Consider the following 16,773-nt stretch of genomic DNA (forward strand, 5'->3'; position numbering starts at 1 on the left):
AACGTGACCAGAGTAAATGTTTCTCCCTACATCCAAACACACTTAACTAGGATTTTCCCACTGCCTTTTAAAAAAAATATTTATTTATTTGGCTGGGTTGGGTCTCAGTTGCGGCACTTGTGATCTTCGCTGCATCATGTAAGAGTTTTCACTGCAGCGCATGGACTCTCTAGCGTGGCAGGCGGGCTCCAGAACATGTGCACTCAGTAGTTGCAGCTGCCGGCTTAGTTGCTCTACAGCATGTACGATCTCAGTTCCCAAACCAGGAATGGAATCCCCGTCCCCTGCACTGCAAGGCAGATTCTTAACCACTGGACCACCAGAAGTCCCTCCCATTGTCTTTTATTACTGTTTAATTTGAGGAAAGAGTAACTAATTAAATCTTGTGTACCAATGAGATAAGAAGTTTCCTGAGGGCAGAAACTCTGCCTTACAATTCTATATATCTTACATAAGTTTTTAATAATTCAACAGCATGATACTACTCATATGTGAAAAATCTCTGTCTATGAACAAAGAAATAAGAATAACTATCTGAAATCATCTTTATGATTCTTTGTTGCAGTTTAGGATCATCAGTTAATCCCACAAACACAGCCCGAGTGCCAATTATTGATCATGAACCACGTTAGGCCCTGCAGTTGTGTGCAAGATGAAAAAGACAGAAGACATGGCTTCTGTATCTGGAGTTCTTCTTTCCAGTTTAAACTGTGTGTTACCCAATGATAGTACCTCATGTCAATTTGGTACTTTCAGTTCTGAAACGTTTCCAAGTACAACATATCATTTGTTATTTCTATTTTATAAATGGGAAAGCTGCCAACATGTCATGTGACCAAGATCAAGACCAGAGCTACCAGGACAACACAGGTCTCTTGATTTACAGTATTTTCCTTCCTTCTCTCTCTTCCACAGTGAGAAACATTTCCTTCAGGACACAATTAAAGACTGGTATTATGTTTTCTTTAATTCTCACATTACATCCAACTCATGGGTTATTCTTCTGTTATACAAGATAAAGGTAGTTTTTGAGGTTTTGCTAGGGAAAAACAACAGAAGTATTAGCTGATTCTGGGACACCTGACTAACAAATATTTGTGGAGTGCAAGCTCAACGCAATGCATTGGGCCATCCTGTGGTTACACCACTCAGGACATACACAGTTCCCGCCTTCACTAAGTCTGTGGTCTTGTGGGAGAGCAGGGGAGTGTCATATATATGGTAAGTTCTAGAAGGAGGAGATACAGCCCATACACAAGTTCCTCAAGTTTTTATGTTCACAAAGAATCTGAATTGAACTTCTCAGTCTCCCCCAGTCATCTGCATATTGATTGCAACCTATCAGCTTTGCTTATTCCCCTCATTCCAGAACCAGTATCCCATCATCTTTAGAGTATCACCTCTCTTCAAAACTTCCCTTTTCTTTCTAGTCTCTCTTCCTAATTCTTTATTTCCATGGTGATCCTCAAAATCTTCCTGATCCACAGGGCACTCACAAAGATCCTGTCAGATCCTCAGTGGTCCTCAGAGCTCTGTTAAAAATTTTTTTTTTCTTTTCTGAGAAGCAGAGAGTTGTCTCTGTTATATTGTCAGGGGTCTAGGACAGGACCAGGAGGCCAAGAGCCAAAGGGCATGCTGTGAAATTTCCCTTTCAGAAATGCATTGTTAGCAAGCAGTTCACCTAAATGTGTCCTTCTGCTGGTTTGCTTTCAGAGTCAACAGAAGTATATAAAAATGTTCAACTTTTCTTCAAAACATTTGCCATTAAATTGACTTAATAAAAAGAATAACAACAGTAGCTGCAAGTTACAAAGCAAAACTAGGCTAGGACACATTTGTTAAAAGGGCAGTTGATGGAAAAACTAAATTTTCTATCAGTTAAGAGTCCACATTCATCAAATGTTAAAACATACAACTTTCTGGACCATCTTAAAAATATTACTGTCAAATTACTTTGAAAAATAAATTTGTATAGGATATAATTTCCATGTATAATTACTGCTAATATAGGCAGAATGCGGCATTGCTAGGATGATTTGACAGAGGTAGGAGTGAGAATATTAAGAAATTTTATACTCACTGTGTTTTTCAACTATGGCTGGTGAGAGAGATCTGAAAGACTACAAAATGTAAAATGAGGTCAGGCAGTATGTAAAAGTCTGTGTATTTCTTTGATCACAATACCCAGTACTTTTTCATTGAATCTGCTAACATTTATTACCCCTCACAGCATTCTCATGATATATTATCAACAGCTGAATTTTGTCTTCATTGGTTAAGATGTGTAATAAGGGAGTTAAAAGATCTGTAAAGGAGTTGGAGGCAGGGCTAGTTTCTAAATCTTGCATTTATAGTATAATACATCATTAAGTATAGTATAATACATCTTTTTGAACTGTGATGTTGGAGAAGACTCTTGAGAGTTCCTTGAACTGCAAGGAGATCAAACCAGCCCATCCTAAAGGAAATCAGTCCTGAATGTTCATTGGAAGGACTGATACTGAAGCTGAAACTCCAATACTTTGACCACCTGATGCAAAGAACTGACTCGTTGGAAAAGACCCTGATGCTGGGAAAGATTGAAGGCAGGAGGACAAGAGGACAACAGATGAGATGGTTGAATGGCATCACCGACTCGATGGACATGAGTTTGAGCAAGCTCTGGGAGTTGGTGATGGATAGGGAAGCCTGGCATGGTGCAGTTCATGGGGTCCCAGAGTTGGACACGACTGAGTGACTAAACTGAACTGACATCATTAAGAGCTCCAGCTTTGTGAAAAAACAAACCTAGGTTTAAATTCAAGCTCTGTCATTAATTTGTCTATGTGACCCTAAGCAAGACACTTACTATCTGTCAGGTTCTCCATCTGTAAAAAGAGAATATGTAATAGACTGCAAAAATGGACCCAATTGTTCAGCATTTCCTGTATCTAAATACTTTGCAATGCTGCTTTCCAATGCTCTTTAAAGGGATGGAGGGCATTATTCCCCATCCTTACACTCTGTGACTTGCTTTGACCAATGAGATATTAACAGACATGTTACAAGAAGAAGATTGAAAGGGACTTATGCAATTAGGCTTTTTCAGAGCTTGCACTCTGCAATTAACAACAGAACACGCCTAGTCCAAGACTTCTGGAGAAGAGATACAAAGGGAGGAACTGAATTGCCCCCACTTATGATCCCAGCCAAGGTCAGGTTAGATCTGTCTTCACTGAACCAAATCCTACAGGTCATGAGCCAGTCCAGTCAAGGTTGGCAGATCTATTTAACCAGTCACCCTGCATGTATAAGCAATAAATAACTATTTATATATGCCGCTGAGGTTTTGTGGGGTTTTGTTACATAACATTGCTATGACAATAGGCAACTGACACATAATGGTGGTACCTTTCATACACACATCAATTTGAGAAAATATATGTAAATCAGTACAGAACCTAATGATGATTCTAACAATAAAAATAATAATGTGTATTGTTATTTTGGATAAACAGTTACAGAATATGCAAAGGTATTGGCAGTTCATCTGTGGGTCCTGAACACGACCTATTGCGTTGAAAAGTTTTTTTTATAAAATCAGGCAATTTTATTTCCAGTTTTTGCAAAGAGCCAGGCAATTTTATTTTTCAAGCTTGTGAGTATCCTCCAGGCCAGAATACTGGAGTGGGTAGCCATTTCCTTTTCCAGGGGATCTTCCCAACCAGGGATTAAACCCAGGTCTCCCGCATTGCAGGCAGATTCTGTACCAGCTGAGCCACCAGGGAAGTCCAAAAATATTGGAGTGGGTAGCCTATCCCTTCTCCAGAGGACCTTCCTGACCCAGGAATGCAACCGGGGTCTCCTGCATTGCAGGCAGATTCTTTACCAACTGAGCTACCAGGGAAGCCCCCCTGAATATAACCAGTCTCACTGAAAAGTTTTTTACAAAATCATGCAATTTTACTTCCAGTTTTTGCAAAGAACCAGTCAGTTTTATTTTTTAAGCTTGTAAGTATCCTGAAATCTGTTCTTATAAGTAAAACAGTTCTTTTCGTCTACAAGATTTACCTTGTTAAATTTTTTAAAAACATAAAACAAAACAAACAAAAAACCCCACACACACAGAGTAGAGAAAGATATTCATATTTACAACCTACTGAGAGAAGCCAAAGTCTAGGCTCATGAATAAACTCGAGTTATGAGATTTTTGTTCCAGCAGAGGGCTGGGCAGGGATGAACAATCCTCATCCTTCTGGTTCTTTTCCTATTCAGGTAATCTTCTTGAAACAGTTCAATGTGATGGTGAGAAAATGGAGCTCTCGAGTTTAAATTCTGGTTCTGCCCCTTAGTAGCTCTGTGATCTTGAGCACATTAAATTCACTCATTCCTTAAGTGGGAAAAAGAATAGTAACCTTCAAGGTTGCTGCAAGAATCACATAATAGCTGCAAAGCCTCTCACAGCCATGCCTGGCACACGATAAAGTCAATAAATATCAGCAATTACTAGTTATTCTAACAGATGAGTCTGTGTTCTGTCAGCTCCATTTCTAACTAGGCTGGATCTCAGAGAACACTACTATCTAAGTCAGGTGAGCCTAATAGGCCTGGATACAAAATATTGGTATTGACCTCTCTGTAAACGTGGGCTTCCCAGGTGATGCTAGTAGCAAAGAATATGCCTGCCAATGCAGGAGATGCAAGAAACTTGGGTTCAATCTCCCTGAGTCAGGAAGATCCCCTGGAATAGGAAATGGCACCCCACTCTAGTATTCTTGCCTGAAGGATTCCATGGACAGAGGGCTAGCTACAGTCCTGGGGTCACAAAGAGTCTAACACAACTCAGCACGCCTCTGGAACTTGTATCTTTTCTCTTCCATGAGTGTGGCTTAAGCCATTGATGTTTCTCAGCAGCCCCCATGCCATCTCACCTAGCTCCCTTCAGAGTTTTGAGGAAGAGTCCAAAGTGACTTCTAACTTTGCCCTATCACTCTGTCCATTAGCACAAAGACAAATCAAATGCCCTTCACCTAACCAATCAGCAACATGACTAGACAAGTGACTTGCCTTCTTTTAGACATCAACATTCTTCCTTTTTTTTTTTTTTGCTATTTCTCTTACTAATCCAGTGAAATTAACCGTGGGAGCCACAGTCTACTCTGAGAGTTACTGACCTCCACAGGAAAGGAGAGATCAGATCAGAAACCATAAAAAAGCTTACCTTTTCCTTCGTGGAGCTACTTCCTCCATATTGGTTCCTAAATTCTCTTCTATATCCTCCAGGAGTCAGAGAGTAGGCCACGTTATTTCTTCGGGGATTTTATGAATGCCTCTCTATTGTGGCCCCAAAAGCTGCTGAAACAGTCAGGACATTAATTGCATTAGCCCCAATGCCACAGTCAGCTTCAATTCTCTCTCCTCTTGGGTCCTGCTCAGCTATGCTATCGAACTGAGCAGGGTGGACAATAAGCACCAGATGAAATTACGGCCCAAACAATATGCCAGCACTGTAAAATTCCCGAAATTGACTGCCACCTTGTAAAAGTTAACAATACAAACTTTCTCCTATTATCAGTTCAATCTGTTGCTGCTACAGAGAAAATTCAGTCCAAAATTCTGCCCAACCCTATTTCCTTTTACTGACTCAGTTCCAGGCAGAAGAGATGGTTTCCAGGCAGAAGAGATGGTATTCAGGCCTTTGGGTGGAATCTGCGATCCTTTGTTAGCAGCTGCCCCCTGGGCCATCTGCCAGGGTAATTGGAGGAGAGCCTTAACACCTTCAAAGTTTGATCATTTCAACCCTAAAGCTCTCATTTTCTTCTCTTCTGAAATACCTAAGGGTCAACAAAACACACCCGAACATCACAGTACCAGCCTTAATTTCATGAATCTCAAAAGCACAAATTCCCAGTATCAATCTAAACGTCAATTTCCAACTAAGGGCAGTTCCCAAGCAAAAGACTGCATTTCCCAGAGCCCAGCACGTAATTTTCCAGATGCTTAGTGCTAATGCCAGCTACAGATAGTTGTAAAAAGTTTGTTTTACCCACGTCTGCAAGAAAACAAACAGACAGACAAGCAAAAAGACAGAAAGAAAGTCCTCTTCCTTTAGATTTCAGGATGCCAGTGAATTTGTACCAACTGTTAGAATTCAGGCCTTGGGAAGCCAAGTTCACAGGAAGAGAGAAATTCTATATCAAGACACAAATTGTGACACTGTGTGCTCCCTGCCAGGCTTTGCCTGCTCAACTGAGCTTATATACACAATTAAAATGGTAACTTAAAAAGAAAAAGATGAAAGATTTTCTATAGCCCTCATGGCTAACTCTGCCAAGAGTAATCAGCAGTGAAAAGATAAAGCCATCAGTATTTCAATTTAAATGTTAAAATAATAATAAAGCCTATGGTCTCCCTAAGGTTAGTTTATAATAAAAATAACTTCTTGATCCTGGAAAACTTATCTGGTTTCTTTCTTCCTTTCATTCTCCACTTAATGACTGAAGTTATTATTTCCATGGTGGTCTCCAAACCACACTTGGTTTCTATGTAGATTGGCATGTCACCTCCAACAATTTCACCAGCTGCCTTTTCCTCTCAAGAGAATATGATTAAAATATTAATCCAGCTTCTGGACTAATCTTTCAAAAAAAAAAGTTGTATAAATCAATCTCTGCACAGCATTTTCCTCACTCTGAAATATGCAACATGTCCTCATTTTATTTGTGATGCTTGCACAGGAAAGTAAGGTTCTAGCAAAACAGATCTAAAATGTTTACCTCTCTGCCCCTCTCTCCCGCTGCTTCTTCCTGACTTCTCAAATTTGGGAATGGGAAATGGCATGCGCCAGCTCAAAATGTAGGTTTCTAAATGAGAAGAAAGGAGCTGGAAGAAATCACCAGGGATCTAGGTGATGCTCTCTGGGCTGCCCAGCAGTGACCAAAGGCCTCTGGCAAAGCACACAAAGATGGAGGGCACACTCAGCCAGCCGACAGGGCACTCTCAGCCATGCTAATTCACCCATTTGTCCTGCTGGCTGGAAACCGTCCAGAACTGCAGACCCATCAGTCAGTCAGCACTGACCAAAACTGCCTCTGGGCCTAGCATCAGGCTAAATCCCTGCTTTTGAGGAGCTTACAATCCAATTATTGTAATTAGAGGCCAATTGACTATTAAACTATGTGACACTAAATAGGAGTTTGAAGAAAACGGTAGTTGTGGGCTGGAGACGTTGGGAAAGCTTTCACGGAGCCTGTAAAACTCTGAAGGGAAGAGTACAGTCATGCTTGAGGACTATGAAGTTGATAAAATGTGCTTAGGGTAGGAAAACCAGAAAAAAATCTTCGTGTGGAGTCTCAGGCTCATCTGAGGAGGAAATCCCACAATGAAGGCGGTGGGCCTGCAAGGTTCTCTGGGCCATTCTGGCCACAGAACTCGTCACCAAGAAAACGGAATTCCTCTCAGGTCAGGAAGAAGTTCCATCTTTCCTGAAATGGTTTAGCAGTTGAATCAGGATGGTGGACATTGCCAATATAAAAATCAAGCTGACATCCTTAACTTACTGAGGCCTCCAATATAGAAATGTCATTGAAAGAATGGCTTTCTAGCAATGTCAGCTGAGACTAGATTGAAAGTTGAAAGTACGTTCCTGGGAAGTCAGCCTTACTGATGGAGTGTGTGCGTGCTCTGCTGCTCAGTCCTGTCCAACTCTCTGCGCCCCTATGGACTGTAGCCTGCCAGGCTTCTCTGTCCATGGGATTTTCTTGGCAAGAATACTACAGTAGGCTGCCATTTCCTCCTCCAGGGGATCTTCTTGATCCAGGGATTGAACCTCATCTTCTGCATCTCCATCATCGGTAGGTGAATTCTTTACCCTTGAGCCATCAGGAAAGCTCCAATTGATGGAGTGATAGGCCTTTTGCCAAAGGGCACTAACAGCTGAGAAAGATGACTGATAGTACATTTTAGGACTAGGATTAGAGTGATCCAGCAGTAGAATTCTGTTCCATTAATTTTAAAAAGTCATACTGTAGGTTTCAGCCAAAGTAATTAATAAAAATAGCAAGACTTTGTTTCTTCTGTTCCCTTAATTATTAACTTTGCATTCATCTGCATATTTTAATTGAACTACATGCATTACATGAAAAAAGTGCCTCTGGAGAAGCAATCTGTTTCCTTCAGCTCTTCCCATGATTAATGACAGATAAAGTGGGCAGGGGTGAAAGCACTTTTCAACATGGCAATTTTGATTTTCCAAAAGAAAAACTGTCACGGCCCATTTTCTCAGATTGCTGATTGAAATCAACTAGCGTAATGGGTTAATTTTGAAATCTCATCTCTAATTATTATATAAAACTGATATGTACCTCTATTTCCTTTGTTGGGGGGGTGGTGGTTCAAATTTTATTTGAGGCAGATTTCATGGAAAAGGAGGGACACTGGCTGTACTCTGAAAGGCAAGTAGGATTTGGAACAGCAGGGAAGAAGGTGATGGGCAGCATATGCAATATCAGAGGATGGAAGAAACAAGGATCATTTGCAGGTCAGGTTTTCCATAAGGTGGTCAGGGCCTGGCAGAAACTGATGTTTCTAAAGAGCTCATCTCTGCTTCAGCCTGGGAGATGATTGCAAAGTGGGCTGCAGTGGGAACGAGAGCTGGGCTTTCTGTGATCTTTCTGGAAGGTCAAAGGAAGTGTGACGTTCACTCAGTTCTGTGCTGTAAGGAACTCAGGTCTCTTTGCCCCATTTAAAGAGAGTTATAACGAGGTGGATGAACCTAGAGCCTATTACACAGAGTGAAGTGAGCCGGAAAAACAAATATGTATTAATGCATGTATGTGGAATCCAGAAAAATGGTACTGATTAACCTATTTGCAAGGCAGCAATAGAGACAGACTTGTGGACACAGTGGGGGAAGGACTGAGTGGGACATTGAGAAAATAGCATTGAAACATATACATTACCATAAGTAAAGTAGACAGCCAGAGGGAATTTGTTGTATGACGCAGCTCAAACTGTTGCTCTGGCACAACCTAGAGGGTGGGAGGTGAGAGGGAGGTTCAAGAGGAAGGGGACATATGTATGTATACCTATGGCTGATTCATGCTGATGTATGGCAGAAACCAACACAACATTGTAAAGCAATTATCCTCCAATTTAAAAATAAATAATTTTTATAAAAAGATGATGGGAAGATTACCAAGAAAAATAATAAAGACTCTAACGTGGGCTGATATCCACCACTCACTCCCACAATTCCCAATTTTTAAGGACCATCTCAGAAGTTTCTAGGCATGGGGGTAGGCTGCAGGCTCAGACAGGCTGCTTCTCAGCCACCACCAGATGGGAACTGAGTTTGTCATGCTGACCCCAAGCCTAGGACTCCGTCAGACCGGCAACTCCAGCACTTTGCACAAACACACATGATGAATGGTGTGTGAACACACCCCCGTGGGCATTCCCAGGCTCGTGCACAATTCCCTGAATGCTGGCTTTAAACCCCACCCCTTCTGCTAAACAAGAAAGCACAGCAGAATATTAGATGAGAGACAGTGTCATCGAGAAAGGCTTGAATCCACTCTAAGGTATGCTTTGAAGAAAAATAAATAATTCAGAGATGTCAGCACACTATTAAGAAAAAAAAAATGGATTGAAACATTTCACAGAGTTGCGACACCACGATGAGAACCGCTGCCTATGACACGAAGCTGCCTGGGACACCCGACACTTGTCACACAAGTATACTGCAACTGATCAGTCTTGAGGGCTACCCAACCTGGCCGCCCTCCACCGTTCTGTGCTTTCTCCATAGCAAATGGATCGACGCCTATGACTGTACAGAGTGATGACTAACAGCACGTACTACTGTATATAAAACAGATAAACAATGAACTATAGTCAATATATGGTAATAACCTATGATGAAAAGGAATCTGGAAAGAATAGATATAAATATAGACATATAGATACATATGAATCGCTTTGCTGTACACCTGAAACTAACACAATATTGTAAATTTACTACTCTTCAATTTTTTTTAATGGTTAAAAAATGTAAAATAAAATCTGGGAAAGTAAACGTGAAAACAAGCCTTTTTAAAAAATAAAAGAAAAAGCATGCCCTCTGGAGACAGCCTTCATGAATTCAAATCCTAGCTTCACGTCTTCCTGTTCTTCATTAGGGCTGTTCACGACTATTACCATTCTGCTCCTCCCAAGATGGACGGATTACATTTCCTGCCACCTTGAAGTTGGGCGTGTCTGTGTGATTTTAACTCCTATGTGAGAAGAGATTAGTCTCTTTCGGGCAAAAGCCAGTAAGCCCTCCTTACTCAAGAGTGGCCCACGGTCCAGCAGTATATGAATCACCCGGAAGCTTACTAGGAGTGCGGATTCACCGTGTGCCCTTAACGAGTTTCCCAGACTGTGCGCACGCACAATCGAGGGTGAAGCCCTGCTTCACTGCTTGCCATCCTCTCACCTCCCTGCCACCATGACTGACCATGTTCCAGATGGTGGCCCAAGCTCTTGGCCTGACCTGAAGTAAAGCAGCAGAGAGTTAAAGATTTAAGTCACTAAAGTGTGAGGGCTGTTCCCGTGGCATAAACTAGTCTGTTCTAACCGATACACATCCTCAGTGCTCTGTGACTCTGGACAGGTTTTGAACCACCCTGTGCCTCGGTTTCCTGGGTGTAAATGGAGATGACCACTGGACCGATTCTTAGGGTTGATATGAGGTTTACTGAGGTAACATGAAAAGAGCCGGGCACATATTTGATGTAAATGTTAGCGCCTGTTTCTGACACATTGCATCCCCACAGTTCAGATCTTGCTTCGTGATGTGAGATTCCAGTCGCTTAACCTCAGTGAGAGTAGGGTCAGAACCTCTGCCCGTGGCAACCCCCTCCCCCAACCACACAGACTCAGGAAGGAGCATGAAATCACTCACATCAGAGACGGAATGAAAAACGACTCCTTCTCAAAAGGAAGTAGGGGATCTTTGTAACTTGGTCCAAACATCCCTTGCCTGGGTCTTCACACCACTGGCTCTTCCTTACTCTAACATTGCATATGCTGCCCTTCACCCTCTCCCCTGCCTTCTCAAATCCTACTTGCCTTTCAGGATACAGTCAGTGTCCCTCCTTCTACATGAAGTCTGCCTCAAATACTTCTTTACTGTGCAATTTAGAATTAACATAGTTTCTGTCTCAGCTGGCACAGTGTTAAAGAATTTGCATGCAAAACAGGAGATGTGGGGTCAGTCCCTGGGTCAGGAAGATCCCCTAGAGGAGGAAATGGCAACCCACCCCAGTATTCTTGCTGGGAGAATCCCATGGACAGAGGGTCCTGGTGGGCTTTAGTCCATGGGGTCACAAAGAGTCGGAGACGACTGAGCAACTGAGCGCATGCGCGTGCACACGCGCGCGCGCACGCGCACACACACACACACACACACACACACACACACACACATCTATCATGCACAAGACTTTGTCCTGAACTCAAAGCTAGGTGAAAACAAAACATGCACACACAATACCTAGTAAATATTTATTTTTTGTCTTTATGTGATTCTAGCAGCAAAGGGCTACCAAGAAAATTAGGGAAAGAGCAGTGATGGGAATGGTATGGAGATAGTTGTTGTTTAAATCCTGCTTTTTAAAAGGGTCCAATAGATTTCTGAAATTACAGTCACAGTTCTTAAAAGTGATAATTTGCTAACATTTTTAATAAGATGATGATGAATAAAATGTATTTTTTATTCTAAACTCAAATAAAATGATAAAGTATCTTTTCTCCTTGACACTCTCTTGAAGTGTAGGTAAGGAAACAAAATATTCTAAGCCAAGATAAATATTTTATACCTTAGTGTCTTGGATCTCTCTTTCATATTTATAAACCGACTTAAAGAATGAATCACAGTACTGAAGCAATTCACCACAGCTGTGCAATGAACCATGTGATTCAGTTCCAAAGTCACAGAACTTGAATAAGCACCTTAGAAATCCAATCTCAACATTTTATATTCTCTAGACCAGGGCGGGTAGGATACGTTTTCTTAAAGGGCCAGAAACAATATTTTAGCCGTGGGAATCACAGGTCTCTGTCACAGCTACTCGACTCTGCCACTATAGCACAGAGGCAGCCCCAGACAATACGGAAACAAATGGGTATGACTCTGTCCCAACAAAACTGAATTTATGGTCACTGACATTTGAGTTTCATAGTTGACGGGTCACTAAAATCTCCTTTTGATTTTATTACAACCATTTAAAAGCTTAAAACCATTTCTGACTTGTGAGTGGTACCCAATCAGACAGCAAGCTGAGTTTTCCGGCTCCTGCTCTAGACTCCCAAGTTCATGCTTCCTCAACCACATCACGAGGTCTCACTAGTAGTCATGGATACATGGTATGGAGCCCAAAGATCACTTAAAAATAAGGTGAGAAATAACCCCATGAGCCTGCTTTTATTAACTCAACTTGAAAAAACAAAGATCCTAAAGATGTCAAACTTTCACCGGAACATATGCCAGTCTTACTTACCACAAAAATAACAACGTCACCCACCACCCCTTTCCTCACCATGCAATTAACGATTTTCAGAGGAAGAAAATAGTTGGCAGTTTTCTTCATAGATGAGGTCAGTGTAGTCTCATTTCCTTGCCAAAAGGCAGGGAGAGCAATTCCCAATGCCTCGTCTCCCCAGGGCTGTTATAAGACCAGTTGAGGCAGAACGACTGGGAAGGACAAGCTTTGGCTTCAACACGGATTTTTAAACAGGAAACTCACTACTTAAAAAAATTTTTTTTTGTTTTTTGAAAAAGAGCCTTGGCTTTTGCTATTTTTACTGATAGTCATTTTGAAAGTAGCAATGCTTAAAACATTTTAAGTCTAGCTATCTCTATGGAAACCCAAGAGAACTCACATTTTATGACCAAACAGCTACCTACCTAGATCCTCTTGGACCATTGTAGGCCATCTGTGAAGCCAGAAACATCTTAGACCTATTTTTCCAAGACTCTGTCTTATCAGATATATAATTAAACTGATAGAACTATTTGTTCTGCTGAGGAAAAGATAGGGAAAGAACTTATTTCTGAGGTTGCCATTTGATTTTTAAAACATCCCTATTTAAATATTATTAGGAAAAAAATTTTGTGAAGAATTTTATAAATTTTGGCAGACATACTAAAAGAGGAAGAACACAATCAAATAATTTAACAGTTGCTTTGAAATATATATCATTAATTTTCTCTCCATCAATGTCAAATACATTTTATTTTTAAAAATGAAACCGTTCCTCTCCCCAGACGGCATATTCTTTGCAAGGGAGTGTGGGGGTGGGGAGGAGTAATTATATAGCAAATAAATCAGATAACACTTTCACCCATTGACTAAAATTAACATCACCAGTGAGGGACAAATGGCCTTTGGGGACCTCCAGATATGACACTCTGAGGAGAACATCTTATCACCTAGAATGCATAACCTGTAACCATGAGGAAACACCAAGATTAAAAAATAAAAAGGAGGTGCGGGCAGAAGGGCTGTATTATTTTTTAAATGTCACAAGAGACCAAGGCCATGGGAATGTTCTAGAATAAAAGAAGCTAAAGATACTTGACAATCAAATGCAACATCTGACCTTAGAATGGATCTGATATTGCAGGGGAGTGGGGAAGATTCTCTAAAGAATGTTAAGGTGTCAACTGCCAAACTGGAATACAAATAGTATATTAGATGAAAATATTATATCAATGTTAAATTTACAGAACTCAATAACTATACCATGATTATATAAGAACTATTGAGTGTATATATAAAAGAAGTTCTTATATAGCTTCCCAGGTGATGTCAGTGGTAAAGAATCCACCTGCCAATGCAGGAGACACTAGAGACGCAGGTTCAGTCCCTGGATGGGGAAGATCCCCTGGAGGAGAAGATGGCAACCCACTCCAGTATTCTTGCCTGGAAAATTCCATGGATAGAGGAGCCTGACAGGCTACAGTCCATGGGGTCACAAAGAGTCAGACACGACTGAGCAAAGCAAATAAGCGCTAAGCAATACAGGAGTGTATCAATATATGTAACTTTCTACTAAATGGTTCAGAAAAAAATATATACATATATTGTTTTATATATATATGTTTTATGTATTGTATATATATATATATTTAGAAAGAGAAAAATAGAAATCAAATGATAAAGCTTAAAGTAAAAAATGTTAATAGATTTAAAGAATAAGGGACATATAGCTATTTTTACAACTTTTCTCTAAGTTTGAAATTATTTCCAAATAGCATTTAAAGAAAAATTAACAGTTCTAGCCTACATTGGAGTCCTTGGCTATCTGTTTTTTCTCCATGATGTTCCAAATACAACACAGGAAGGGATGCTTATGCCAAGTCACAAGAAAGCACAAAGATATTTTAACATGATCTTTTATCAGTGATTGAAGCCTGCCAAAGCATTACACACCACCCAGTGTACAGAGTCCAGTGTACAGACCAGTAACCATTGGATACTCTAGCAACTCAGATGCAATCATTTCCCACTAATTTCTCTAAACAAGGCTGTGATTCTAAAACCTTTCTGCATCCCCAACTTGCAGGATTATCTCATACACGAAGCAAACCTCTCAGCTGGCCTCTTAGACATGCTCCATCAGTACCAATCAATTGGATTCAATCGTTTGAAATGGAATAATACTTTAAGCCATGTCTATGCAGCTAGAGAATGTGCGGCAAATGAGGAAGCAGGACACCTTATCACACATCCTCACTATCACTGCTTAACTGCTGTCAAAATCCCACAGCCTTCATGTCTGTGAGCCCACAGCGGTGCTGGGGAGCTGGAGGTGCCCATGTCCAATCTTCAGTACTTCGTTCAAACTGATTGTTCACCAAAGCAATGCCTAAGACCAAACATTTAGGAGAGACTACTCTATAACTCACCTGGTGGAAAGAGAATCAAAAAGATAATAACCAAAATTAAAATTTTCAGCGATGCTTAGGCATTTGGAATACTTATACATTCTTCAAAACAGCAAAGAACATATGTATATTGCTAAGTCTTTTGTATCCTTCCCTACTTATAGTTTTATTATTTTCTTGATCCTTTTAGTAGTGACTGTCTCTGGGTTAAAATACCCAGATACTATTTCTGGCTTTGGCTTTGGCTTTGTATCCCAGATACTCTCATTATTAATTTTCCCCCAAATTTCATCAATAATTTTATTTGACAACGTTTACCAAGAACTTAAGAGGTTTTAAGCTTCCCTGGGGGCTCAGTTGGTAAAGAGTCTGGCTGCAGTGCTGGAGACCCAGGTTCAGTCTCTGGGTGGGGAAGATCCCCTGGAGAAGGAAATGGCAACCCATGCCAGTATTCTTGCCTGGAGAATTCCATGGACAGAGGAGACTAGTGGGCTATAGTCCATGTGGTCACAAAGAGTCAGACACAACTGAGGGACTAACACCAAGAACTTACTTGACATAAGATGTGTGGCTGAACTTACGGGGTGGTACTCCCCAGAAAAAAAGCTCTCAGGTTTTTTGTCTGCAAATAATCCCCAAGAAAATGACACGAAGACAATAAGTACAATGAAGTCCACTTGCAGAAAAGCTTAAAAAGCAGAAATGAATCATGACCAACAGCAAAAGTGTATAAACTAGTCAAAGCACTAAAATTTAATGAGAAGATCATTTTTAAAGTAGGTGAAATTGAATGGAAGGTACATGAAAAATTATTATAGATTGAAAATCATGCATATTCTTCTCCATAAAACTTCTCAAATGCAGTTAAAAACACACACGTACAAAACCATGCCATTATAAACCCTCTGTAGTAAGTAACTGCGATTAGCTGCTACTCTCGGCAATATAAAAATCCTTTCACCACAATTACATTCCAGCCTGTAATGTAATTCAAAACAAACAAGTCAGAGACATCACTCAAATGGCAGAACCAACAAATACAGATGCTTTGCATCAAGTAAATGAATCCACTGAAGAAATGCAACCGAGAAGGAGCTGCCTTCCAAGGCTTGGAGCTGGGTTTCTGATGGAACAGCGAGGCCCCCTTCTGGGCAGACACAGAGCATCCCCAAGAGGCTCTGCAAAGCTGAGGTTCATAGTGGCAACCACTGCTACAGTCAGGAAGGTGAGTATCCGAGCTTCCTGCTGTGGATACCCTTTCTAGGGCTGTGCTCACACTTTCACATTTTAGATTTTTTCTTTTTTCTTTCTTGCCATGCTGCATGGCATGTGGGATCTTAGTTTCCCAACCAGGGATGGAACCCTTGCTACCTGCAGTGGAAACTCAGAGTCTTAACCACTGGATTGCCAGGGAAGTCACTTTTACATTGTAGACTTTAAATTCTAAATCTGGATTTTCATAGAGAAATAGCTGTGTTTGATTTCAGGTGTAATGAATCATTCTATTTAATCCTGCAACCATTCCTCCTACTGAGGGGCATGCCCACCCCCTCTGCCTTGTTCTTTTTGCCATAATTCTTATCAACCTCTAACATACTGTATAATCTATTATGATCATTGTCTCCTCCTGCTAGACTAGAAGCTCCATGAGGGCAGGATACTTCATTTTGCTAATGGCAACCCACTCCAGTATTCTTGCCTGGAGAATTCCATGGACAGAGGAGCCCGGAGGGCTACAGTTCATGGGGTTGCTGCAAAGTTGGGACACGACCAAGCAACTTTCACTTCAGTGAACGAACAGGGCCTGGCACAGTAGAGTTGCTCAGTAACAAAGAAAGAGTCATCCACTTAGGCATTTCTTT

The sequence above is a fragment of the Capricornis sumatraensis genome, chromosome 13 (assembly GCF_032405125.1).
Source record: "Capricornis sumatraensis isolate serow.1 chromosome 13, serow.2, whole genome shotgun sequence".
NCBI classification, from domain to species: Eukaryota; Metazoa; Chordata; class Mammalia; order Artiodactyla; family Bovidae; genus Capricornis; species Capricornis sumatraensis.